Source organism: Schistocerca serialis, chromosome 1 (genome assembly GCF_023864345.2).
Source record: "Schistocerca serialis cubense isolate TAMUIC-IGC-003099 chromosome 1, iqSchSeri2.2, whole genome shotgun sequence".
NCBI classification, from domain to species: domain Eukaryota; kingdom Metazoa; phylum Arthropoda; class Insecta; order Orthoptera; family Acrididae; genus Schistocerca; species Schistocerca serialis.
In genome coordinates, this window is record NC_064638.1 from 884,046,470 (window position 1) to 884,072,512 (window position 26,043).

Consider the following 26,043-nt stretch of genomic DNA (forward strand, 5'->3'; position numbering starts at 1 on the left):
CGAACACTTTGTTGTGTATTTAGAAACTCTACTCATCTGGTGAAGCCAGTGACTGTAGGAATAAACCGCGGCGAAGTGGTACGAATACAAATTACTTGCAGCCGTTATTTCCACCAGACCAATTGGCAACAGTCAACACGTCGAAGTCACACATGTGTAATTCTCTCGCAGCAGTACATTTACGAGGCTGCGAGCTATGTGGTCAACAAGCGCAGGCGCTACAAATGCGACGAGCAGATAATGAGTCGCCACCACTTGAGTTAACAACCAGCAGCCGACCAGTGGTTATCTAATCTGCTGTCTGCGGACGCTGCACGGGTGTCGCTGCGGCGGCGCGAGCGCTGACTCGTCAGTGCAGCTGTGCAGGCTAGTAGTGGCAACCGGAAGGCGACCGCTGGGACAGCGCTGCTCTTCTCGTAGAGGTACGTCTGCTACGTCCTGCTGCCAGTAAACCGCGCGCCGCTGCCGAATTTCCGTGCATCGTCACGTGTCGACAAAATTCCCAGCATACACAGACACCAGCAGGGGAGATCGAGGACGAAGGAAAAATGTGAGGAATTGGAAATACTCTGAGAAGTAGCCGATGATTTTCTTTCTCGTCACGCAGTATAACAAGAGAGGCAGACGCAGACTACTGCAATTATATCAGTCAGAATTGCACAACTGTCCAGTTCGTAAAGTGACATGCCAGTATTACATCGCCATATACAAGCATCTCTCCAAAAGAAATGCACAATATTTTTTTTTAAATCCATCTTTTATTCAGCATGTTTGAAAGTTTACAGTGTGTAGATACATCCTTAAGGAACAATATTTTCATTTCTCCACATAATTTCCATCCCTCTCAACTGACTTACGCCATCTTAGAACCAGCACCTGTATACCCTTACGGTAAAATTCGGGACCAACCTGTTGGAGCCACTGTTTGGCAGCGTGCACAAGGGAGTCATCATCTTCAAACCTTGTTCCACGAAGAGAGTCTTTCAGTTTCCCAAAGAGATGATAGTCACATGAAGCCAGGTCAGGACTGTAAGGCGGGTGTTTCAGTGTTGTCCATCCGAGTTTTGTGATCGCTTCCGTGGTTCTTTGACTGACATGTGGCCATGAATTGTCGTGCAACAGCAAAATATCCTGCTTTTGCCGATGTGATCGAACACGACTCAGTCGAGTTTGAAGTTTCTTCAGTGTCGTCACATATGCATCAGAATTTATGGTGGTTCCACTTGACATGATGTCCACAAGCAAGAGTCCTTCGGAATCGAAAAACACCGTAGGCATAACTTTTCCAGCAGAAGGTGTTGTTTTGAATTTTTTTTTCTTGGGTGAATTTGCATGATGCCACTCCATTGATTGCCTCTTCGTCTCTGGTGAAAAATGATGAAGCTATGTTTCATCACCTGTCACAATTCTTCCAAGAAATTCATCTCCACCATTCTCGTACTGTTTCAAAAGTTCGCTGCATAACGTTTTTCTTGTTTCTTTGTGAGCCACTGTCAACATCCTGGGAACCCACGTGGCACAAACCTTTTTTAACGCCAACACTTTCAGTATTCTGCAAACACTTCCTTCCCCGATCCCAACGTAGCGCGACAATTCGTTCACTGTGATGCGTCTGTCAGCAGTCACCAATTCGTTAACCCTCTGCACATTGTCTGGAGTGTGTGCAGTACGAGGCCTGCCTCTGCGAGGGCAATCCCCAATATTGCCGTGCCCGCTTTCATCACGTAACCTGCTGCGATCGACAGCAGCATCTCCATACACCTTCTTCAACCTCTTGTGAATGTTTCCCACTGAATCGTTTTCACAGCACAGGAATTCTATGATAGCACGTTGCTTCTAACGAACGTCGAGTGTAGCAGGCATCTTAAAGACATGCTGTGGCGGCGCCACTCACGGGAACAGGTTGAACTAAGTTTGAAAACAAGCGGGAAGGATGTATCTACACACTGTAAAACTTTCATACATGCAGAATGAAAACTGTATTTTTATAAAAATAGTGTGCATTTCTTTTGGAGTAACCCTCGTAAATTTTCCACTGGAAGGCGTTCCTTGCAACCTTAAGTTTTTGTCAGTCGGCTGTCTCTCAGAGCCTGATAAAGTGGATGGACACATGCTGCACTACACAGTTTCTTACGTGATGACATATTTGGCATTTACGGAAGACTGTGATTCGGCTATGCAGGCTCTGCAAGGTGGGGCAAAAAAGAAAAGTTGAGAAGAGGGTTGACCATTACCTACGCCTGTGTGTAGTTCAGAGAATGCAGTTTTGGTAACTGTGGCGCACTGGAAGGCAGAACTTCGTATTTTTGCTCTCAAGTTGACAGTGACTCTGGTGTTCTAGTATAGCTGCAATAACATGAACTGACGGCAGAAACCTTGTGTTTTCGTGATAAAATTTGTGGCTGGCTTAAATTGTGTACAGTGAAAGTAAATAAATGTTTTATCATTCTCATAAAAACACCAGAAACCATGAAAAGCTGTATAAAATTTTACTGAGATGGTTCTTTTCATTTTTTATATTTCCTTTGTACTACTCCTCATCCCCCCACCCCCGATAGCAAATTTCGATTGCAAAAAAGACATGTATGCAATTCTGGGCCAATAGAGAAAGGATTAGGCGTGTCCCCAAGGCCGCTACATGTGAAAGAAAAATCGCGTACAAATCTTGTTTTCTTATCTCCAAATTATTGTTCAGAAGTAGCTGATTGATCAGTAACTTTAGTAATACAATCTATCAAACAATATTCGTGAGGCAAATCTGACGAAGAACAGCCCATTTTCTTTTAATTGTTTTGATCCTTTAACATCTCTTTATGCCACGGAAACATATGACGACACTTGGGTACAACCTGAAGTGTATACAAAATCCGTTTCTCGTTTTTTGTTAATTTACTGTATTTCTCCATTAGACCGGCGTATCCCAGCCAGATAGTTAACAGCTTTCATTGAAATAACTAACAGGACGAAATCTTCCTTCCTTTGCAGCTGGAAAGGCTCTGTCTTAAGAAAATTGTCACCCAAATCGAAACTGGTGAAAAACAGTTCTATATTATTAGAAAAAGTCTTATTCTCCTTATTAATAAGTTATGGGATTAATTGATTACTACTGGAATCCTTAAAATATTTTCACTTACTGGCTCTGCCTCACCATTCATCACATTGATCATTTTTCATTTTTGATGCAGAATAATTAGGATCAAGTATGGCTTGTACCAAAAAACAGTTAACAGATGTTACAAATGATTTTTCAGTTTTTATAAATCCGTATGATAACATCACGATCGTGAACCTGGTTTGTAGAACAACATTGGAATACAAATATCGACTTTGGTTCCATAAGAGGCACAGAATCGTGCTTAGACATCCACCTAACATGGATAACCCCTGGGGCAGCGAAAGATACTCCACGTGATGGTGCTTCCACAACAGAGATCGCAATTAATTCTAAAACATCAATATAATCCTCTCTAGGCCGGTGTTCTCTCTGATTACGTCGAACAAAATCGGTACGCCGATGACTTTACCATTTAGCGCCCTAAAACAATCACCACAATCGGACAAAATCGAGGATTAGAGACATACCGATTTGATGAAAGTATTACTTAAATTCTCCGTGGTGAATTTATTAACATCGATTCCAGTTCAAGCATTTAGAAATGTATTGGTGTAATCGGATCAATTTTTCTACAGCACGTACTTTCCTCAAAAACGTTTCTGAGAATTGTCTCATGTATCTGAATGCAAAGTAATACATGAGGTCTCTTGGTCAAATGTTTGAGCGGAGCGAAAACAAATCTCCCTAAAAATTACGCTACACATTTTTGTCCGAATTTTCGTGGACAAATGGGGTTGAAAATTGACCTGCGTGAGATCTAGTTTGTGAAGAAAGAATTGATTGCTTATCAGTAATCAGGGTAATTATCAGAAACGTAATTAGTGATTTCAAGAAGAATCGAAATAGTTATCGAACAGCTGTTGCCAGCTATGTAAATGAAGCTCAAAATTTCATCTCTGCAAGACCTAGCTATTGCGATTAGAAAGTTAATTTAGTGTGATATTTATCAAAAATTTTTGAAATAAAGTTTTGAGAAAAATGTCAAATGTTTTGTGAAATGCTTTCTCGAAAAGAGAGACATTAGACAATCATTTGAGTCGTCATTGAATGATTTCAACAGCCGACTGAACGGTCTACATCAATGGTGTCCAATCTTTTACCTACCTTGGCCACAATGGAAGACGAGTATTTAGGGGCCGCACATAATATACTTAAGTTTACTGATAACTGCTGAGCAAAGACAAAAAGAAGAAAAAAGAGAAAATAGCATCGTGTGGCGGCGGGAGTTTAGATTGAAAATATTCAGTTTATCATAACTTCATGTAAAAATGAACCGCACTGGTACCTGCTTTGGGCCTCGTGCGTCCCGTAGGGCACGGATTGGACACCCCTGCTCTACATAATTCACCAGACAAATGATCTGAGACTCTTTGAAACTCTAAGATTCTGAGTTAAACATTGAACTTTTCCTTGCCAATCGGTAATTCATTTGCTGCTGTAGGTGCATGATTGCGAGCACCATTCAACGGCGCGTCAAATGATTCTCTAATGTCTAATGTATTTTATTTCTTAGTTAATCATTTCACTAACCGACACTTTTTTTCCTTCAAAGCTTTTTTATTCCTAAAAGTTTCGAGTCTCTCTCTCTCTCTCTCTCTCTCTCTCTCTCTCTCTCTCTCACACACACACACACACACACACACACACACACACACACAAGCGCGCGCGCGCGTTTTCTAGTGCTTTTTGATGTTATACGTATTTACTTATAAACAACGGAAATTTTTTCAACAAAGAGAGTACAAATGTTCCTGTTTTGAAAAGTCTATCAGAATGAAATCCTTGCATTTTTGTACAAAATTTGATGAACCATCATTACAGATAGGTATGGAACCGAATTTTGATATTTTTACAGGATTTTTAAAGCTCTCCAAATATCTATGAAAAATGCAGGTTTTAGGACTTTTCTCGTACATAAATGCCTTACTATTGTATTAAATGGAAGAACTCTGACACAGAATATTTTGATATAGTATTGACTATTTGCATGCCAAATTTAAGTACTCTAACGTCTGTCGTTAATGGGCAAACGGTAGATAAAGTTTCAAAAATATAAGTTACGGGAAAACAATAAAAGATTTGATAGTGTTTGTATAATGCCTGACGCTCTGTGGGAGAACTTGTGCAAACTAAATGAATACTTTTCTTCATCCTCTATCAGTCTTCTTTGTCTTCTTAGGTTATTTGATTTTCAAACGAGTACCAGTATAACAGCTGTAGCAATTTTCCTGTTACCGATTTCCTTCCATATAGACAGTATGAAAGCTCCTGGATCAAATCCTAGCCTCTGTAAAATTCGCAGTATACCAAGATTATTAAAGCGTGGTTATTATACTTCAGTTGGTTGGTTGGTTGTTTTGGGGAAGGAGACCAGACAGCGAGGTCATCGGTCTCATCGGATTAGGGAAGGACGGCGAAGGAAGTCGGTCGTGCCCTTTGAAAGGAACCATCCCGGCATTTGCCTGGAGCGATTTAGGGAAATCACGGAAAACCTAAATCAGGATGGCCGGACGCGGGATTGAACCGTCGTCCTCCCGAATGCGAGTCCAGTGTCTAACCACTGCGCCACCTCGCTCGGTATATACTTCAGTGGAAAGAGGAATACTGCGGATGGTAATAACAGGTCTACACACAACTGTCGTAACCTTTACTCCTTTGCAACCACGTATAAATAAACAGAGTAAACGAAAGGATACAAAATCAGTGTCAGTGGTTCTATTAGTCTTCTTGATGTACTACACAAACAATAGATGCATGGCGACTGCAGAAAACTGGAAGCAAACGTCGCGGGAATAAATAAGGAAATACAGCACAAGAAAGGGGCGTGCCGCTGTTCAACCCTCTGCCAATTATTTGCATCACGCATAGGAGTGGAATTGCAACGTTATATTCCGGGGACTCATAATTTCAATAGCCTGTAGCGCATGAGGAACAACTACAATTGTTTCCACAATTTTGGTCGCTTTCACGTATGTCCACCCTAAACTGTCCCATAAACAGAAATATTGAAGTAAATATAGCTTTTTTTAATGAAACTATATAACCTTCTAACTGTATTCTATAGCCCTGGAAAATACGAATGCAGTTATATAACACTTGATAGTGTGTGCACTGAAACTTTGTGCAAAATTATACGAGAAATGTGCACAAACTGAAAGGCAGTGCAAGAATGGCGGAATCGGCTGTTGCAGTGTAAGCACCACCAAGTCGGGCTGCCACGCCAGGCTTCGTCGATGTATCGAGTCATTATATTGTGTATTTGTTTCGCTAAAGGCTGTTCACTCTAACATGAGTACATACTGGTGGAAACGTTTCAAATAATCTTCTTAAGCTGCTTCTGATACGCAGGATGTCAGCAAAGAGTTCAGTTACGAAAGTCGAAGCTGGCCCAGTATCAAGGACTTTTGAAGAAGAATAAGGTCGAAAGATGTTTTATCTTAGTAACGTAGGTCTTTCCTCTTGCTAACGATAGAGCCCGGAATGAGAGCCACACGTGGCAGTGCTTCACCATCGTAGTCGATTTCCGAAGTCTTGGCTTTCAGTTTTAGCACTTCTGCGATAAGTTTCAGTGCTAGCATTGACATGCATTATGTCACTGTGCTTGTCTTTTCAAGAGCCTTCGAATGCGCTTAAAAAGGTACACTACTGGCCATTAAAATTGCTACACCACGAAGATGACGTGCTATAGACGCGAAATTTAACCGACAGGAAGAAGATGCTGTGATACGCAAATGTTCAGCTTTTCAGAGCATTCACACAAGGTTGGCGCCTGTGGCGACACCTACAACGTGCTGACACGAGAATAGTTTCCAACCGATTTCTCATACACAAACAGCAGTTGACCGGCGTTGCCTGGTGAAAAGTTGTTGTGATGCCTCGTGTAAGGAGGTGAAATGCGTACCATCACATTTCCGACTTTGATACAGGTCGGATTGTAGCCTATCGCGATTGCGGTTTATCATATCGCGACATTGCTGCTCGCGTTGGTCGAGATCCAATGACTGTTAGCAGAATATGGAATCGGTGGGTTCAGGAGGGTAATACGGAACGCCGTGCCGGATCCCAATGGCTACGTATCTAGCAGTCGAGATGACAGGCATCTTATCCGCGTGGCTGTAACGGATCGTGGAGCCACGTCTCGAAACCCTGAGTCAACAGATGGGGACGTTTGCAAGACAGTAACCATCTGCACCAACAGTTCGACGACTTTTGCAGCAGCATGGACTATAAGCTCGGAGACCATGGCTGCGGTTACCCTTGACGCTGCATCACAGACAGGAGCGCCTGCGATGGTGTAGTCAACGACGAACCTGGGTGCACGAATGGCAAAACGTCATTTTTTCGGATGAATCCAGGTTCTGTTTACAGCATCATGATGGTCGCATCCGTGTTTGGCTACATCGCGGTGAACGCGCATTGGAAGCGTGTATTCGTCATCGCGACACTGACGTATCACCCGTCGTGATGGTATGGGGTGCCATCGGTTAGACGTCTCGGTCACTTCTTGTTCGCATTGACGGCACTTTGAACAGTGGACGTTACATTTCAGATGTGTTACGACCCGTGGCTCTACCCTTCATTCGATACCTGCGAAACCCTACATTTTAGCAGGATAATGCACGACCGCATGTTGCAGGTCCTGTACGGGCCTTTCTGGATACAGAAAATGTTCGACTGCTGCCCTGGCCAGCACATTCTCCAGATCTCTCACCAATTGAAAACGTCTGGTCAATGGTGGCCGAGCCACTGGCTCGTCACAATACGCCAGTCACTACTCTTGATGAACTGTGGTATCGTGTTGTAGCTGCATGGGGAGCTATACCTGTACACGCCATCCAAGCTCTGTTTGACTCAATGCCCAGGCGTATCAAGGCCGTTATTACGGCCAGAGGTGGTAGTTCTGGGTACTGATTCCTCAGGATCTATGCACCCAAATTGCGTGAAAATGTAATCACATGTCAGTTCTAGTATAATATATTTGTCCAATGAATACCCGTTTATCATCTGCATTTATTCTTGGTGTAACAATTTTAATGGCCAGTAGTGTATATAGTTCAATTCAATTATAACACACTTGCTTTGAGTATCTCCTTTGAAACAAGAGATAAAAGGATTAACGTTGATACAAAATTACGTACCACTCGCCGTACTATCATTTGCCCGAAAACGTAATTTCGACGAATTGTGCTTTTCACGAAGTAAAAGGGATGTCACGTCGTGTGTTCGTTTTACGTCCATATATTGGGTCGATGTTTAAGTTCCTTTGTGTTTTGCCATAAGTTTAAGAAGCACAACAGATACACATTACAGAGACTTAATTCGTCAATATTATATTCTTTCACTATTTACAACAGTCTGCCAACAGTGGCGTAACTTTTCGATTGCGCGACTGTAGAAACACGTGGTTTTGAGACGAGGAACTTGTGGAGCCATGTTCGGAGCACATTTTCATCCGGGAAGGACGTACCGTGGAGGTTGTTCGATAGAGAGGGGAAAAGAAAATCTGAGGGCACGAGATCAGGTGAATAAGGTGGGTAGGTAATGACTTCCCAGGGCAGCTCCTGTATAATGTGTTTTGTGAGTCTAGCAGTATGCGGGCGGGCGTTATTGTGGAGTAGCATCACTTCACGCAGTCTTCCTGGTCGTTGTTCTTGGACTGCGTCTGCAAGACATCTCAGATGTTGAATGTCATCACTGATAGTGTACACATCGGGAAAGCAATTCGTAGTACACCATATCGTCGCCCTTGCATGAGATGCATAACATTATCTTTTGTTGATGCGCACAGGTCTTGGGGAGTTGCTGTTTTGTTTGGGCTCAACCACTCCATTATTTTCCTTATGTTAGCGTAAAGACACAATTTTTCGTGACCAGCAGCGATACAGGCTAGAAACGGTGGTTGCGTTCGAGCCACCTGATGGCGAACAAACAGAAATACACACTTGGCCACGCGCTGATTTTTGTGATTTTGACTTACAGCGTACACCTGATCTACATCTACATCCATACTCCGCAAGCGACATGATGGTGTATGGTGGAGGGTACTTTGAGTACGTCTATCGGTTCTCCCTTCTATTCCAGTCTCGTATTGTTCGTGGAAAGAAAGATTGTCGGTATGCCTCTGTGTGGGTTCTAATCTCTCTGATATTATCCTCATGGTCTCTTCGCGAAATATACATAGGAGAGAGCAATATACTGCTTGACTCCTCGGTGAAGGTATGTTCTCGAAACCTCAACAAAAGCCCGTACCGAGCTACTGAGCATATCTTCTGCAGAGTCTTCCATTGGAGTTTATCATCTCCGTAACGCTTTTGCGATTACTAAATGATCCTGTAACGAAACGCGCTGCTCTCCGTTGGATCTTTTCTATCTCTTCTATCAACCCTATCTGGTACGGATCCCACACTGGTGAGCAGTATTCAAGCAGTCTGCGAACAAGTGTAATGTAACCTACTTCCTGATATTTTGAATCTTCCCCTTTTCATGCAAACATCGCGCGATCGTGCAAAAATCATAGTTCATGACATTTTCCATTTCTCGAATACACTGACGTGGATCATTGTGGATTAATGGATTTAAACGGTATTCATCAGACTCCGAAGATCATCGTGAACGCGGAGTCGCTAATGTCAAAACGAGCCTCCTTAAAACGAAAAAAAAAAAAAGTTTTCTTACCGTTCTCTGCTTGCCAGCATTATGTCTATAGACGGCGCAAATGTTTCTGGCTGCCTCCGCTACCGTCACCCCTAACAGAATATGTCGGAAATGTTCCGATTTCTTCACTTGGTGCTCCATTTTGGAGCGTTCACAGCTCCACTCACTATCTCCAAATGAAAAATTGTAAACTCAAACAGCAACAGTAAACTACAAATAATAAGTGACAGTCGATAAATAAACCCACAGCAACAGGAATACCAACATGCATGAACAAAAATGCTACAAATTTACGCACCAACCTAATAAAAGGGATGTTAGGTCGTGCGTAGTTTTACATCAATATAATAACCATGAAATGACTTTCTGCCTACGAGCTGCGGTACGGTCAAGCTCGGATGGGTTTTTGTTCAGTCCGCGAAGGCAAAGCGTGTAATCTGTCTAGTGAGTTGCTAATGAAGGTCACGGGCAAAGCGTGTAATCCGTGTAGTGAGCTGCTAATGAAGGCCACGGTCCTGGGTACGGTACTGTAGAACGGATAGAACGGACGGCAGCAGGTGGGGGCGGCCGCAGCGCAGGAGGTCGCCTCTGACGTAACGCGCGGCTGCCTCCTCCTCCTCCACCACGCTGGAGGATCGATGGTCCCAGTGCCGCTACAGCTGCTGCTGACGCGCGGAGCGTCGCAGTTCTGCCCGAACTACGTCATTTGTCTCACTCGTGATTCACTCACGGCACAGCTATTCTCAACTGATGCCACGTTCTGCCATGTGCAGATACGGCACGTTTCACATCCTGAACGACGTTCCTTCAGTTATTGGATAAATGGCGAAATTCTTAACATACTTAACGATCGTAAGAAGAGCGCACAACTTACCATAACTGCTTTAGAAAACTTCTGTTTTGCTGTTGGGGGCCATAATTAGGTGGCTGCGTCTCTATTTACTCCTCTCCTCGGCAGTATGCTGCTGAGAATAAAGTACGCTACTGGCCATTAAAATTGCTACACCACGAAGATGACTTGCTACAGACGCGAAATTTAACCGACAGGAAGACGTTTCTGTGATATGCAAATTATTAGCTTTTCAGAGCATTCACACAAGGTTCGCGACGGTGGTGACACCTACAACGTGCTGACGTGAGGAAAGTTTCCAACCGATTTCTCATACATAAACAGCAGTTGACCGGCGTTGCCTGGTGAAACGTTGTTGTGATGCCTCGCGTAAGGAGGAGAAATGCGTACCATCACGTTTTCGACTTTGATAAAGGTCGGATTGTAGGCTATCGAGATTGCGGTTTATCGTATCGCGACATTGCTGCTCCCGTTGGTCGAGATCCAATGACTGTTAGCAGAATATGGAATCGGTGGGATCAGGAGGATAATACGCAACGTCTTTCTGGGTCCCAACGGCCTCGTATCACTAGCAGTCGAGATGACAGGCATCTTATCCGCATGGTTGTAACGGATCGTGCAGCCACGTCTCTATCCCTGAGTCAACAGCTGGGGACGTTTGCAAGACAACAACCATCTGCACGAACAGTTCGACGACGTTTGCAACAGCATGGACTATAAGCTTGGACACCATGGCTGCGGTTACCCTTGAAGCTGCATCACAGACAGGAGCGACTGCGATGGTGTACTCAACGACGAACTTGGATTCACGAATGGCAAAACGTCATTTTTTCGGTTCTGTTTACAGCATCATGATGGTCGTATCCGTGTTTGGCTACATCGCGGTGAACGCACATTGGAAGCGTGTATTCGTCATAGCCATACTGGCGTATCACCCGGCGTGATGGTATGGAGTGCCATTGGTTACACGTCTCGGTCACCTCTTGTTCGCATTGACGGCACTTTGAACAGTGGACGTTACATTTCAGATGTGTTACGACCCGTGGCTCTACCCTCCATTCGATCCCTGCGAAACCCTACATTTCAGCATGATAATGCACGGGCGTATGTTGCAGGTCCTGTACGGGCCTTTCTGGATACAGAAAATGTTCGACTGCTGCCCTGGCCAGCACATTCTCGAGTTCTCTCACCAATTGAAAACGTCTGGTCAATGGTGGCCGAGCCACTGGCTCGTCACAATACGCCAGTCACTACTCTTCATGAACTGTGGTGTCGTGTTGAAGGTGCATGGGCAGCTGTCCCTGTACACGCCATCCAAGCTATGTTTGACTCTATGCCCAGGCATATCAAGGCCGTTATTACGGCCTGAGGTGATGGTTGTGGGTACTGATTTCTCAGGATTGACGATTCCTTTGGAGTAGTCTTCCTAAGCCGCTGCTGGCAGTGGTGTCCAACAGCGATCACGTCTGAAGTCCGGTCTACACACATCGTTTTCTCGTCAGTCTTGCCTGACATGCGGGACTGACAAGGCCGTCACAAAGCTCACAGCTACGCAAGTAAAACTGTCGCTCAGTCATTCTTTAATAGTCAGATACTTTCTATGACTACGGTTGCACTGTGTGCCCTTACATTTCAGAAGAAAGCAAAGTGTACACTTCGTTCACGATATTCCCGCTGTCGCTTATTGAAGAGAGGGACTTGTATCTTTTCAGTGAACTACAGTAGAAACGAGAAGGCTGGCGCAGTTACGTATCGACACAGTAACATACTGTAAACTGTTAACGCTTTTACCTCTTCTGACGGTACATAGAAGAAGAAGAAGAAGAAGGAGGAGGAGGAGGAGGAGGAGGAGGAGGTCTCGCGAGGGAGGCAGTCGGCCCACACGGGAGACTCATAGGAACGATAAGGTTTTTAGCGACCGGTAGGAGCTACAAGGGCCTTGAATAGCATATTTTTGTATGAGGCATGCAATAAATAATGGTTGTTAGGCACGAAAATTAAAAGTGGTTTTTATTACTATTCAGAATTTTCTGTCTGCCTGTGATCTCTTCGACATTCAAAACGGAAAGTAAATCTAAACACCACAAAGAAGGTGTATAAATTTCACCCGTTAGAGTTCGAGATCTCATGACGCTTTTATTTTCGCACCTTCTTTGCTGTAAACTGTTCGAAATGAATTGACTTTTTATGACCAACTCTTTTGTTGCTTGACGATCCACTTCATTGAACTTGTTAACCAAAGTGTCGTATGCTGGTTTTTCTTGTCTAGGTTTCTGTAATTCTTAGATTTTGCTAGCTAGAGCCAAGGAAAACTTTGGACTCCGAGAAAAATTCGTGAGTCCATTGTCGCAAGTCTACCATTTTCTTTCGCCACTACGCACATTGAAATGACAGTTGGAGCCTTTAGCGCCACGGAAAGCAAACTGCCAGCAGAGCCAAGTATGAGCTATGACATTGATGAGCGTCTGCATACTCTGACTTCTCGGCAGTCTTACACGCACACAAGGCTCCAGCCTATCAGTCTTTCGCGACTTTGTCAAACTTTCAGTTCATGCAAGACTGTCAAACTCCCGTCTACGCGTAACATTTTGACAAATCAGGCTTGGTCATGCAACTGGCGACAAAATGTTACATGTGTACCAGGCTTAAGACGAATTTTTTTGTCGAAGTGGTGCCCACAACACTCAAACCGTTAACCTGACAGAATTCCCGGATCTATGTTTTTTTAAATCTCCATTGACATGTCTCATAAGGTCTTTGTATCATTGTTGCGTTTAAAATGAGTAGGATTCTATTTTACGATAAAAAATTTTCGCAGCAAACATTTTTCACGGAATCATACGCAAAAAGCAGCAACAAGTGTTAAAATACAGATAATACGGAACATCTATTAAAAACGTACGGGATGTCACCATACAAAATGTTACAACAACATAGTCAAACATTACAGTTGATTTTAGATGTGAATTCCGTGATTGCTGCAACCACTTCACTGAAAATTGAAACTGTTTTCTGTGGGAACTGGGTAATCAAAGAACTCATCTGATGCATAAATTTCTTCCTCGCAGCTTAATACTTGCTGCAAGGGAATAACACCTCGTTCAGACCTCCGACCGGTCAATGTCACAATCAGAGAATGACGCTGCATAGATGTTATTCCTGTACATAAGAGACGGGAAACATCCATGTCCAAATCTCGTCCTGCCATGTCTTGGCCCGGGTGGTACATTTTACCTCCGTGTTTTACTTCCGGCGAACTAGTTTTGATGTGTTCCATTATTCTCGCTATTATTTTGCAGTTCTCCCTGCCAGACGGATGAAAAATACCTTACATGGAAGATGAATATCAAAACATAACTATTAGAAATTGCCTCGTTGGTGTTGTAGAATTTTGGAACACGTATTGTGTTCGAGTATAATGACTTTTCTGGAGACTAGAAATCTACTCTGTAGGAATCAACATGGGTTTCGAAACGGACGATCGTGTGAAACCCAGCTTGCGCTATTCGTCCACGAGACTCAGAGGGCCATGGACACGGGTTCCCACGTTGATGCCGTGTTTCTTGACTTCCGCAAGGCGTTTGATACAGTTCCCCACAGTCGTTTCACGAACAAAGTAAGAGCATATGGACTATCAGACCAATTGTGTGACTGGATTGAAGAGTTCGTAGATAACAGAACGCAGCATGTCATTCTCAATGGAGAGAAGTCTTCCGAAGTAAGAGTGATTTCAGGTGTGCCGCAGGAGAGAGTCGTAGGACCGTTGCTATTCACAGTATATATAAATGATCTTGTGAATAACAATGGAAGTTCACTGAGGCTTCTTGCGGATGATGCTGTAGTATACCGAGAGGTTGTAACAATGGAAAATTGTACTGAAATGCGGGAGGATCTGCAACGAATTGACGCATGGTGCAGGGAATGGCAATTGAATCCCAATATAGACAAGTGTAATGTGTTGCGAATACATAGAAAGAAAGGTCCTTTATCATTTAGCTATAATATAGCAGGTCAGCAACTGGAAGCAGTTAATTCCATAAATTATCTGGGAGTAGGCATTAGGTTGTTTCGACTACATTGCAGAAGTTTCCCTGGGAAACCCTTACGTACCCTCCATACAGTCCCCGATCTCTCCCCAAGTGATTTCTATTATTTTAGAGCCCTGAAGAAAGACATTTGTAGTCGTCCATTTACTTCGGGCGAAGGGTTGCACGCATGCATATAATCATTGTTCCGTAGGCAACAGCAAACATTTTTTCATGGAAGCATTGTCCGTCGTGTCTCAGTGGAATAAATTTACTAAGTTTCTACAATTACTTTTGAAATAATAAACAGTGTAATTACTTTTTACATCTGTCTCGTTTTCATTTGACTACCCCTTTTAGTTCTCTCGACGTCGCTGGAACAATTTTATATGATTTGAGGATCGAAAAGTTGCTGCGGAGCAACAAATTTCTCACAAACAATTAGTTCCGTCGGACATTCCATTCTAATAGATAGCTCCATGTCATATAACTCGTAATTTTCGTTTGTTTTAGTATGAACGCAAATGGCAATATTTACAGCTAACGTTCAGCGATCGGCAAACTGGAAAAAGGCAATTATCACTGTCTTCGTAGACACAATTATTCCTGCTGTGCCTCTATTGATAGTGAATTCGTGTGGGCATGCTGATCGTTACTGGGTAGCATGGAAGTAATATACATTGAAATCTTTTTCAGGCGTGGGCTATGAACACTGCGATGGAAAATGTCGCCATAGAATGAGTGTACGTGAGCTAAATGTTGGTGCGTGAGGCCCCTCATCCGCCATACTCTAAAGACAGATCGCTGATCTGGCTGTACAGTTGAACCAAGTTCTAAATATTTCTTCCAGGAGTGTAACTTGCGGTTTTAGTGCCAAGTGGAGTGTAGAACCATGTAAAACCAGGGTGTATTAAATCTCTTCTTCGGAACTAGTACAACCGATGATTTTTCTGGTGTCGATGGCCTTTTGTTGTTGAACCATCGATAAACGTTCTTCAGTGCATAGTTAGACCTTCGTCTTCTTGATCTCAGGATTTGCGAACTGAATAGGTGCAGACGTCATGTTTTTTGTGTAGAATATGGCTACAAGTTGGAATACATAAATGGTAATGCGAAATACAAATAATATAAATCATTGGGGTCAGTTTTACTCCCAGTGGTATTGGGATGTGATCGCTTTATCATAAATTAAAAAAAAAGTTTCTCTCTCTCTCTCTCTCTCTCTCTCTCTCTCTCTCTCTCTCTCTCTCTCTCTCTCTCTCTCTCTATATATATATATATATATATATATATATATATATATATATATATATATATATATTCCTCGAACGAGTCTTTGAGGTATTCGCAGTGTTCGTAGGTTTTCTCCGAATATACTCGCTTGTAAGTTACCACAAACTCCATTAATGTCCAGAAGGTCATCCGAAACGAGATTACTTTGGAAGACAGGCTTAATATGACTACAGTTCTACTGCCTCTGGTAAAAGCGTACTGTACTGTGTCGCTGGAAGCATTCGATCATTCTAGTCTTCGCCTTTCCAACACAACATGAAAGTGTAATAAGAAGGTACCCCTGGCTTTCCATCGGTATAGGAATAAAAAAATCAACTTTTTCATTCTTAGTTTTTTCTTTCCCGCACCATTTACAGTCAAAATTTTGAGCGAGATAATGAGTATAAGGCTGTAAGTTGTAAATAATCTGGTAGTAATACAGCTTTTCCCCAGCAAGTTGGACTCTACCGTCTTTTACTAACTTTCAGGTGGATAACAACACTCGGGTCAATGAGTTCCGTCTGTAATAAAACCACTAAATTCATGCTTCGAAAGCTGTTCAGTGGGCGGCGGATGGACTTCCTGCTATTATTTGCCGTTGCTGCTTCTTCTATTCACGATTGTCTACAGAGAGGAGAAAAGTTTCTGTATACTGTCTATTGTGTCTCTTCCTTATTGCCGAGCGCGGACCACACGAATGAGGCACTGTTTCCCGACAAGGATGTAGTTCTTATTGCTGCGATATTTTGTGACGTAAGCGGAGTATCTCTCTATGCCACATAGACTGTACCGATCGCTTATGACCCTAATAGGTTTAGATTCTCTTAAGTCAGTTATTAAAAAAAATTATAAATTCTTGCTTGTCAGTGCACATTGGGTCACAGAAACGGATGACTTGCTAAATCAGATAAAAATTTGTCAGATTTGGGATTTCCGAATTCATCGATTTTGTAACATTTATTCGCCTCCGGAGTTGGGGTAATTGTTTCGTAATGATCACAATATCACTTTGGCTTGAAGCTTTACCATGAAGCTCCTCTAACGTTTGTTGCGTTGGTGCAGCGTATTTGAAGTTGAAACGTTTTTTTCGTCTGCGTCTTGCGCACTATTGGTGATGTGCGGCGCGCGAGACAAATTATGCATTGTACTGCTCCGCGGATCTAATCGGAAACATTTATTGGCGAACCCAGATTAATTATCTCCGCTGTCCCCAACTCATTACCCAGTGAGTTTAAATACGGATCGCCAGCGTCGCTTCGACCCGGGATACAGTATTAAACTTCCAATTTCGAGAGGGGTACTGACGTCATCCGCAAATGGTCATTGAAATGATTTAGTGCGAATGTTAAAATTTTGTTCTGGACTGGGACTCGAACCCGGATTTCGCGCTTTATACGTGCGGTCGGCTTAACCGCTTCGACTACCCAAGCACGCTTTCTGTCCAACTCAAATTCTCAGCTCAGCGTTCTGTCAATCTACGTCGAACGCGTCTAACAGGATAGGCACCACACATACATACTGTAGTATTAGGATTAGACGTCTCACTAATTAAAACTCCGGTAGCAGTGTAACGATTTCTAAAAGGTTTCGGAGCTCCAACCACTCTGTGTATGTAAATAACTAACAGTTCGTACACCGCACTCAAATGGCTCCTAGGAACTTCAACAGATATCAAAACAACAACAAAAAAACAGGAATTCAGTTCAAAGTCAATAGGGAGAGTGTCTCACAAAAGCATCGCTCTCTGATTTGCACAGAAACAAATGAATTTTTCTGTCCATGTTTTTCCCTTTTCTCCAGTACCACCTGCAGCTCCAACAAAGTCCACGCTCACTAGTCCGCAACACCTGTCGATAAAAACGAATGCGCATAAGCAGAATTCTGCACCAGCTTTCGGGGAAACAATTCGCCCGAGAAGCAACATCGAGTTGTACACTTTGTGCGGGTTACCGCCCGACTGCCCGATTTCGAGAGTTCCTAAGCTGCAACCCATGTAGGAGGATTAGGAAAGCACAGACCCATCAGGTCTAGGCTGAAGAAAGCCTCCTTCCCCCCAGAAACCGGTGCTTTGGCAGGTAACAGTCAAAGGAAGAGAATACAGGCACTGCCTGGAAATACGATGTTACAAAATGTGCACATCACCACTGACTGTAATAAAGTCCTGTGCAGAATACTACTTTGAATCTACTGCAGCAACTGCTGTTAAAACTCCACCCGTTCCCATCCATAATATTCCCCAATCCTTAAATAAATCTGGGTATTGTAAGCTCACTGCGCTCATTCAGCTTGATAACGCAAAATTCCGGAACTTGTATCGTGAGGAACCAGTGCAAGACCATCCCACCGTCCTTCGTTTTACATGCTCAGCGTTCCTCAGTTAGACCTGATCTAGGTTCCATACAACTGAACAGTACTGAAGTACAGGCCAAACGAGTGTTTTGTGTGCAATGTCTCTTGTAGAGTAACTGATTTTTCATAAATTGCTCCAGTCAATAGCCTGACACATCACTCATGCTCCCTACAACTGGTGATCAGTTTTAGCGATACGTTGGTGTGATAGTTATGTCATTTTAACCTCATGAGGCGCTACAATAACACTTGTTCGTTGAAACGTTTTAATAAAGCATATGACATCTGAAGTACTAGACTAAGTACGATGCCTCATCTAAAACACGTACAACAGAACAATATGGAAGTACTTGCCATCTGATAATTTCGATGACTAAACCGCCAACGAAGCATATTTGAAAATGGCCTAAGGCAGAAGTTGTTGCATAGCACAAAAATGAACTGAAAATTGACAGTTACTGGCAGCATTGAGTCATTTAAGAAATTTATGCTAACTGTGAATAAAAGTCAAAAGAAAGTAATCGAAGCTGAAGTTTCCCAAAACATTATCGATGAGTCTTAGCATGCTATTTATTTTATTTGCAACTGATCATGTGGACGGTAGTCCCACTTCATACCGCTTCGTATTGTTATTCACAAATATCTTTGACTTGACTGTCTTGGTGACTTAGTCCTGTGGCCAAAGGTTGCCGCACTTTCTGCAATTCGTAAAGCGAACGAGGACTTACTTCTCTGTCTGTGCACATGGTCGTCAGTTTTTCAAAATCTGAAAGAATAATACTGCAGAGGGCATCAATGCACTACTGGATCAAAAAGCATTTCTAAAGTTTAGAAACACCAAATTGTCTGGTTTCTTCAAACAGTGGTGTGAAGATATTCTGTGTGGAAAACGCGAGCTACATTTCGTTTAATGTTTTTGGAACCGATGATGATTTCCAAGGTATTGGTTGATTTGGTCCTGGTAATAAATGAACGTGTAAAGCAATATTTAAGGATACTACTACAAACACAGGTGCGTGACATAGAACGGTCACAGTATCTGATTAGAAAAACCTTGACTCCCAACAATGGACATTAATGTAAGGTGTGTCCAGCCTCCGCCTTTATGACGGCTTGAACTCTGTTGGGGACACTTTAAATGAGATGTCCAAATGTCTGTGGAGAAATGGCAGGCCATTCTTCGTCAAGAGCCGAAACCAGAGAAGATAGTTTTTGGGTACTACTCGAAGTCAACATAGTAACTCATCCCGAAGGTGTTAAATCGGGTTCAGGTCGTGAGTATGGGTAGGCCAGCTCATTTCAGGAATGTTATTGCCCATAAACCTTTGCCTCACAGATGCTGCTTTATGAGAGGATGCATCGTTATGCTGGTACTATTCCTCTACTGTACGCAGTACGCAATGTAATAAAATGTGTTTTTACCCTTTGGCTTTTAGCGTTTCCTTAAACTCAACAAGGGGACCACACCCTAACCACGGAAAGCATAAAATGCCATCAAGTGTGGTGCCAACAGTGACGTACGGAGGACGTGGTGCTATGGAATGGAAGTGTCTCCAGGCAAGTGCCAAAGTCAGACCTTTCCGTCGGATTCCAACATAGTGTAACTTGATTTGCCAAATCAAATCACTGTTTCCCCTGTCGTCTACTGTCCTTTGGCGTCGCTCTCTAGACCACCTCAAGCGTCACTATCACTGACTACAATAGTGTGTGGCTTACGAGGAGCCGCTACACCACTATACGCAATTGTTTTTATTGTGCTAACTATACTGCTGGTAGCACTTTGGAACTCTATAGTGATGCCTTCCACTAATTCAATACGATTTTGTATAACCACCCTCCGCGACGTTCGACGGTCCCTGTCCATCAGTACACAAGATCTACCTGGTCTTGGTTTATCTGTGGTTGATACTTTGCGGTTCCATTTCAGGATTACATATCCAATAGTCGACTTGAGCAGTTTGAGGAGGATTGAAAAGTCATTGATGGACCTGTTACTCAAGTCAAGTTCAGTGCCCATTCCACGTTCGAAGTCAGAGAGCGCTTCTGACCGACCCATTCTGCTTGAGCCACGGCTGGCTCATGCTATGCGCTGGATTAAACCTTCGTTTCGATTCTGTGTTTAGTCTCCCGAAGTTATCGCGATTATGCTGTTATCCTCTCCTTCCGCGGTGTGTATCGATATTCGCACCTTGGAGTATCTTTGACCTGGCGCTTATAGTTTCAAGCTGGGCGGTGTGCAGCCAATCGGTCGGTTGGCGAGGAGCAGCAAGGAATTCTCCGCGGGGTGTAGTTTGGCCGGGCCCGCTGGCGGTCTCTACGCGGTGTCGGAGTGTGTGGCGCTGTTCGCATTGCTACGAGTTCCGTGGCTCACCGACCCTGAACGCGAAAGTTGAGCTTTGATTTAACCTACCAGCAACTCAACAAACATTGTGTCGTTTGGAATTCGTTGTCGACTGTTGGGACATTCCCGAGAGCAACAACGTGGTTTTCAGATTGGAAAATTCTAGACACTCTCCAGTGGAGTTTCACTGTATTTGGTTATTTGAAGTGAAGTGCACCAGCGGAATCTTCTGCCTTGTGGCTGTTAACGTTCCGTTTACCTGCCCTGGCCGCTGACGTAAATTTCAGCCAGTGTAGCGTCCTCATTGTGTTGTTGCTATCCAGCACGGTGTGTAGTGTGACAGCTCCATGTATGATTGATTGTGGGCTCCAATATCTTCTACATTGTTCCGTTGAACTCCCTGTTGTGCCCTGGTTGGGTGAAGTGGAAGTTATCTTGTCGATGGGTCCGAGACTGTCGGTCAGTTGGGTTGTCATTGGATCGTGAATGGTTGGCCCGACTGCCTGTCTCACCTAAGCGAGCGTTAGTGTTTGAATTCCAGGCTGACCCTCGAACATCTGAGCGCCCTTGGGTGTACTGTCCTATTTTTTAAATTTGTTCTTGTTGTTTGTGCTTGTATGGCTTCTAGCCGTTTTTTTAAAAATTAGACTTGGTTTGCTCTTAAGGCCTTCAGTCCAAATTATAGAGCTGTTTCACGTAAGGCCTTTGGTATTTTAAAAAAAAGTGTTAAAAAAAAGCCATGTCTCCGCAATATCCTTTCTTTCAGGAGTGCTAGTTCTGCTAGGTTAGCAGGAGAGCTTCTGTAAAGTTTGGAAGGTAGGAGACGAGATACTGGCAGAAGTAAAGCTGTGAGGACCGGGCGTGAGTCGTGCTTCGGTAGCTCAGATGGTAGAGCACCTGCCCGCGAAAGGCAAAGGTCCCGAGTTCGAGTGTCGGTCGGGCACACAGCTTTAATCTGCCAGGAATTTTCATATCAGCGCACACTCCGCTGCAGAGTGAAAATCTCATTCTGCCTTTTTTTTTTAAATACACTTTGAATTTAAGTTGTTTACTTCAGCCTAACTTGAGAACTGTTTTAAGATAAGGCTTGCCTTTTAAATTTCTGGTTATGCTTGCGTTTTAAATTATTAGCCTTCAGCCGTTTTTAAATTAAGCTGGCTTTCAGCCGGTAATTAAGTCCCAAAGATTAAAGGTGTGTGTTTAAAATTTTTTTTCGGCTCTTGTAATGTTTGATCAAATAACACAGTTGTTTGTTCGAGTGTAACTGACAGCCCCTTATTTTGGCCCCTGTCTAGAATTTATACTATCTGTCCTGTCCTGCCGGGTTAAGCGGGGCGTCTCACTGCTTCTCTGCTGACACGACAATCCGCGTTACGGCGGGGCGTCCGAATACTTTGGCTCAATTTGTGGATCAGTTCTGCATGCTATGTTGTAGCAGAGTGGTGGCCTGTGTGGTGGCAGCCCCGCCCTCCTTAATGTGTATGCCGCAGGTGTCGCATCTGCACCTCGGGTGTGACGTGTTCCCGGCTGCCAAGCGACTGCCCATTCCTGTCGCGTTCCGCGCTTACACAAGGCGGCCGTCAGCGGGCACGGCACGGCACGGCTCGCTGCGCTGGCTGGCCGCTGGCCCGGCTTATACGGAAACCCAACGCGTCCTCGTCTGCGCTAAGCACTTTGCGGACCGCCTCATTTGCATTAACGTTGCGGTCGGCCTCAGCTCGCGACAACTAAAGCAAAACGTGGCCGCTTCTCCAGTTCCAGCACGCGGCTGCCGTAACTTATAGCGTTATATATGCCTTTGAGTTTCTTAGCTGTAAAGACACCTGTAAGCGTAATTTCTTTTACAAAGGTTACGTTTGCTTGGACGCTTACAGCATATTTAAGAGTATGGGTTGCCTGAAATTTACAGTATTTCCGTTTAAAAAGAAACATGAAATTCGGCTGATTTATTCGTCCTGACTTCACTGGTTTCCAGCCGACCGTTGTGGTCGAGCGGTTCTAGGCGCTTCAATCCGGAACCGCGTGACTGCTACGGTCACAGGTTAGAATCCTGCCTCGGGCATGGATGTGTGTGATGTCCTTAGGTTAGTTAGGTTTAGGTAGTTCTAAGTTCTAGGGGACTGATGACCACAGAAGTTAAGTCCCATAGTGCTCAGAGCCATTTGAACCATTTTCACTGGTTTCCATTAGTAAATATAGCAAAGATGCAGGGTGTTCATAAGATATCTTTACAACACGAGACTTCAGTACTTTTAAAATTAAGCTGGATATTAACAAATAGTTTTCAACATGTGAGAAATCAGTTTTGTTCCCTCATTCATACACAGCAGTGTGTGCACCCTTAATGGCACGGATCTTTAGTCTGAATTCCATTTCTCTCCAAGTACTATTCAATATCTCCACGGTGACATGTTCAATTCTTTGCGAATGAGTACCTTCAAGTCGTGATTCAGTAAACCAGATCCTCTAGAAAACCCCAAGTGAAGTCCAGTGATGTGAGGTCAGAAGGTCGTGGCGGCCATGGAATTGGGTCATCTCGTCCAAGTAAAGCTGTGAGGACCGCTCGTGAGTCGTGCTTCGATAGCTCAGATGGTAGAGCACTTGCCCGCGAAAGGCAAAGGTCTCGAGTTAGAGTGTCGGTCGGGCACACAGTTTTAATGTGCCAGGAAGTTTCATATCAGCGCACACTCCACTGCAGAGTGAAAATCTCATTCTGACACCTAAACACTATTCACGACTCATCCTCACAGCCTTAATTCATCTGACTTGGTAGAGCACTTATCCCGAAAGGCAAAGATCCCAGTGTTAGAGTCCCATTCTGGTACATGTGTTTAATTTGTCAGAAAGTTTGAAATCAGCACATACGTAGCTGCAGAGTGAAATTCCCTCAAGGTTGATTGAAGACCAGAGTGTTTTGCTAGGCATGGACGTATTTAGGATGGAACGCCTTTGCCTTCCTGAGACCTTTGAAGTGACGCATCTAGGAAGTTGTAGGAGGATTGAACAGTTCAACGCGAATACCGAGCAACGGCACAACTTGGTATCACTCATATAAACAGTCATAAGACATGACAGATATGATAAGTGGGCATCGAATTTATAGTCTGCACCTATCGACAGAGTCACAGTTTTCATCAATCAAGAAAAAAATCAGTAAATATTAATGGCTTACAGCTACATGTCGATTTCCCTGGAAGACGTCATAGTGTAGGACATGTTAGCAGTGTAAAGGAAACATGACTACATATTAAAGAAAAAAAAGGTTCCACCTGAAGCCTTCGAAGTGGAAAAATCTTCATCTTGCTTTAACATAGTACAAGTAATGTCAGTACAGACGCTGATTGATCCAGTGGCCACAGGCAGAGATGTGTGTTGCTGTTAATGATAGGTATCCGTTATAATTGGTAGCATTCAACCACTTTAATTGTGCGTAACACAATTCAACAACGGGTTTTGAGAGAGAACACTCTCATGGCAACACTCATCGTAATGAGAGCATTGTCTCTGGAAATCCGCTGTTGAATATAGTTAACTAGGTTCAAAGCGATTAAATGCTACTTTTTATCACTGTTAAAATACAAAAACTCCTACCTCACATCCCAACTAGTACATATCCGCTGTGCAAGAAGTGAGAAACAGCTCTCGAGCGAAGCTGCTGTTGGCAAGCAGCGACACACCTCATGGAGGTTCCTCACACTTGTCCTCCATGTACTGTTCGTCGAGAGGTCGTGCTGGTTACCGCATCAAGTCTGGAACACCGGCGCTTTGTGATCGAGCATTGTCATGTAGAATGGAATCACCGAACCTGCAGAATGAGCCGTACAGACCAGGACCCATTTTTTCCGTCCACCTAAAGATAAAGCATGCGGTACACACACACACCGGCTTGGGTGAAGTCGTAAGAGCCACAGATGTTTGATGGCTGATTGCTTCCGGCTTGTTGCCAAGTCAACAGAAATATGCCTGGAGTCAAACTAAGTGCTAAATCGGGACGCAGCCGCCTTGAAGGAACCCTCATCCATTGTCGTGTAGTCCTGTGTACATGTTGACGTAAGCGCCAAAAACGCCCACTCTCGCGTTAGTGACAGGTGGTGAGCGATAGAGCGCAAGCGAAGCAAACGTTCACCTGTCGACGACGGCTGTGCTTTACCGTGTTCTGGTTTTGAAGTGAAAAAAGATGAAGCTGTTCGTAAGCGAAAGGGAAACGACTGACAGGCTACCAACGGCTTCTGCATTCCTTGTTACTCTGGTTCCCAGGCAAAGCAGTGTAATTGAGTAAGAAATATAAACCCTTATGGTAGGCCCTTTCGCATGATGTGTCACTGCCAAATACCTCGATGAAATTTGCACGATTCATAGAAAACGTTGCTACAGAAGGTAAGGGAAAGAAATACGCAATGAGAGCAACAGAAATGACACTTTCGTTCAAAGTCAATAATTACATTGAAGTCACCGTGATTCATGATGCTCCTCTGGACATCACTAAAAGCGGGACGTGGTTCGTAATAGCGTTTGTGGTCAGCGAGTACATGCGAGAAATAATTCCGAGCGGACCTCTGGTCACACCGGACAGCAGTGCATGCTCCACAACGTGTTCCCATGCGGGCAGCCATATGGATGAGGAGTTCTTGTGCTACGCCTTTCCATTCGTCTAATTGCGCCGTTGACAACTGGTGAATGGTCATTGGTGCATGGGGATGTGCTGCAGAACGTCTCCCCCAACGCATCCTGCTCGTGTTCGATAGGATCTAAGTCCGGACAGCAGGCAGGCGATTCCGTTCGGCGAATATCCTCTCGTTCCAAGAGCGCCTCCACATGGGCGCATTGTCATCCTCCAGGGTGCATATCGTGTTCCCATCTCTCTCGGCACAACCGCAAGCGGTGTCGCCAACGCGCGGGTGCCAACGGAACCGAACACACTGGTCTTCGGGGAAAGAGACCACCCCCCTGCAATCGCCGTTCCAGTGTGGAGCGTGGGATTGCGCTCCTTGTAGTCCTGTTAAATTTGGTTGCAATTGCTTCCGCTGTTTGACCGTGGTCTCTTCTCGCCTGTCGAGTAATGTAGCGGTTATCTGCTGCTGTAATTGACCATCGTCGACCAACTCTTCTCCTTCGGGCAGCAGCGTCTGCGGTTCGGAACGCCCACGTGTAACAGTGCTGTGGTCATCACTCAGCTCGTGGCCCACACGCATCACACTTCGCCTTCTTCACCCTGTGAAGTCATCTAAATGTTAAGTAACAGTGGTCATGCTGGCTAAGTTCAGGAACGGTGATTCTATGGAATGATTACTCGTCGTATTTATTTATTTTATGTTTAATTTAAGACATTGCATCGCGTTTCGAGCATGTGTTGCTCAATACGCCTTTACGCATACGGAAGTTCTGTACAGATAAAACGTCCTTGTCTAAATTAACCTAGAACTGTCTCTGTTCATTA

General features: G+C 44.0%; 1 protein-coding gene across 6 annotated transcripts in view; it reads left to right on the forward strand.

Moving 5' to 3' along the window:
• Window positions 1–26,043, forward strand: part of LOC126410973 (uncharacterized) — a 612,461-nt gene that overhangs the window by 158,275 nt on the left and 428,143 nt on the right. The gene's annotated exons all lie outside the window — the stretch shown is intronic.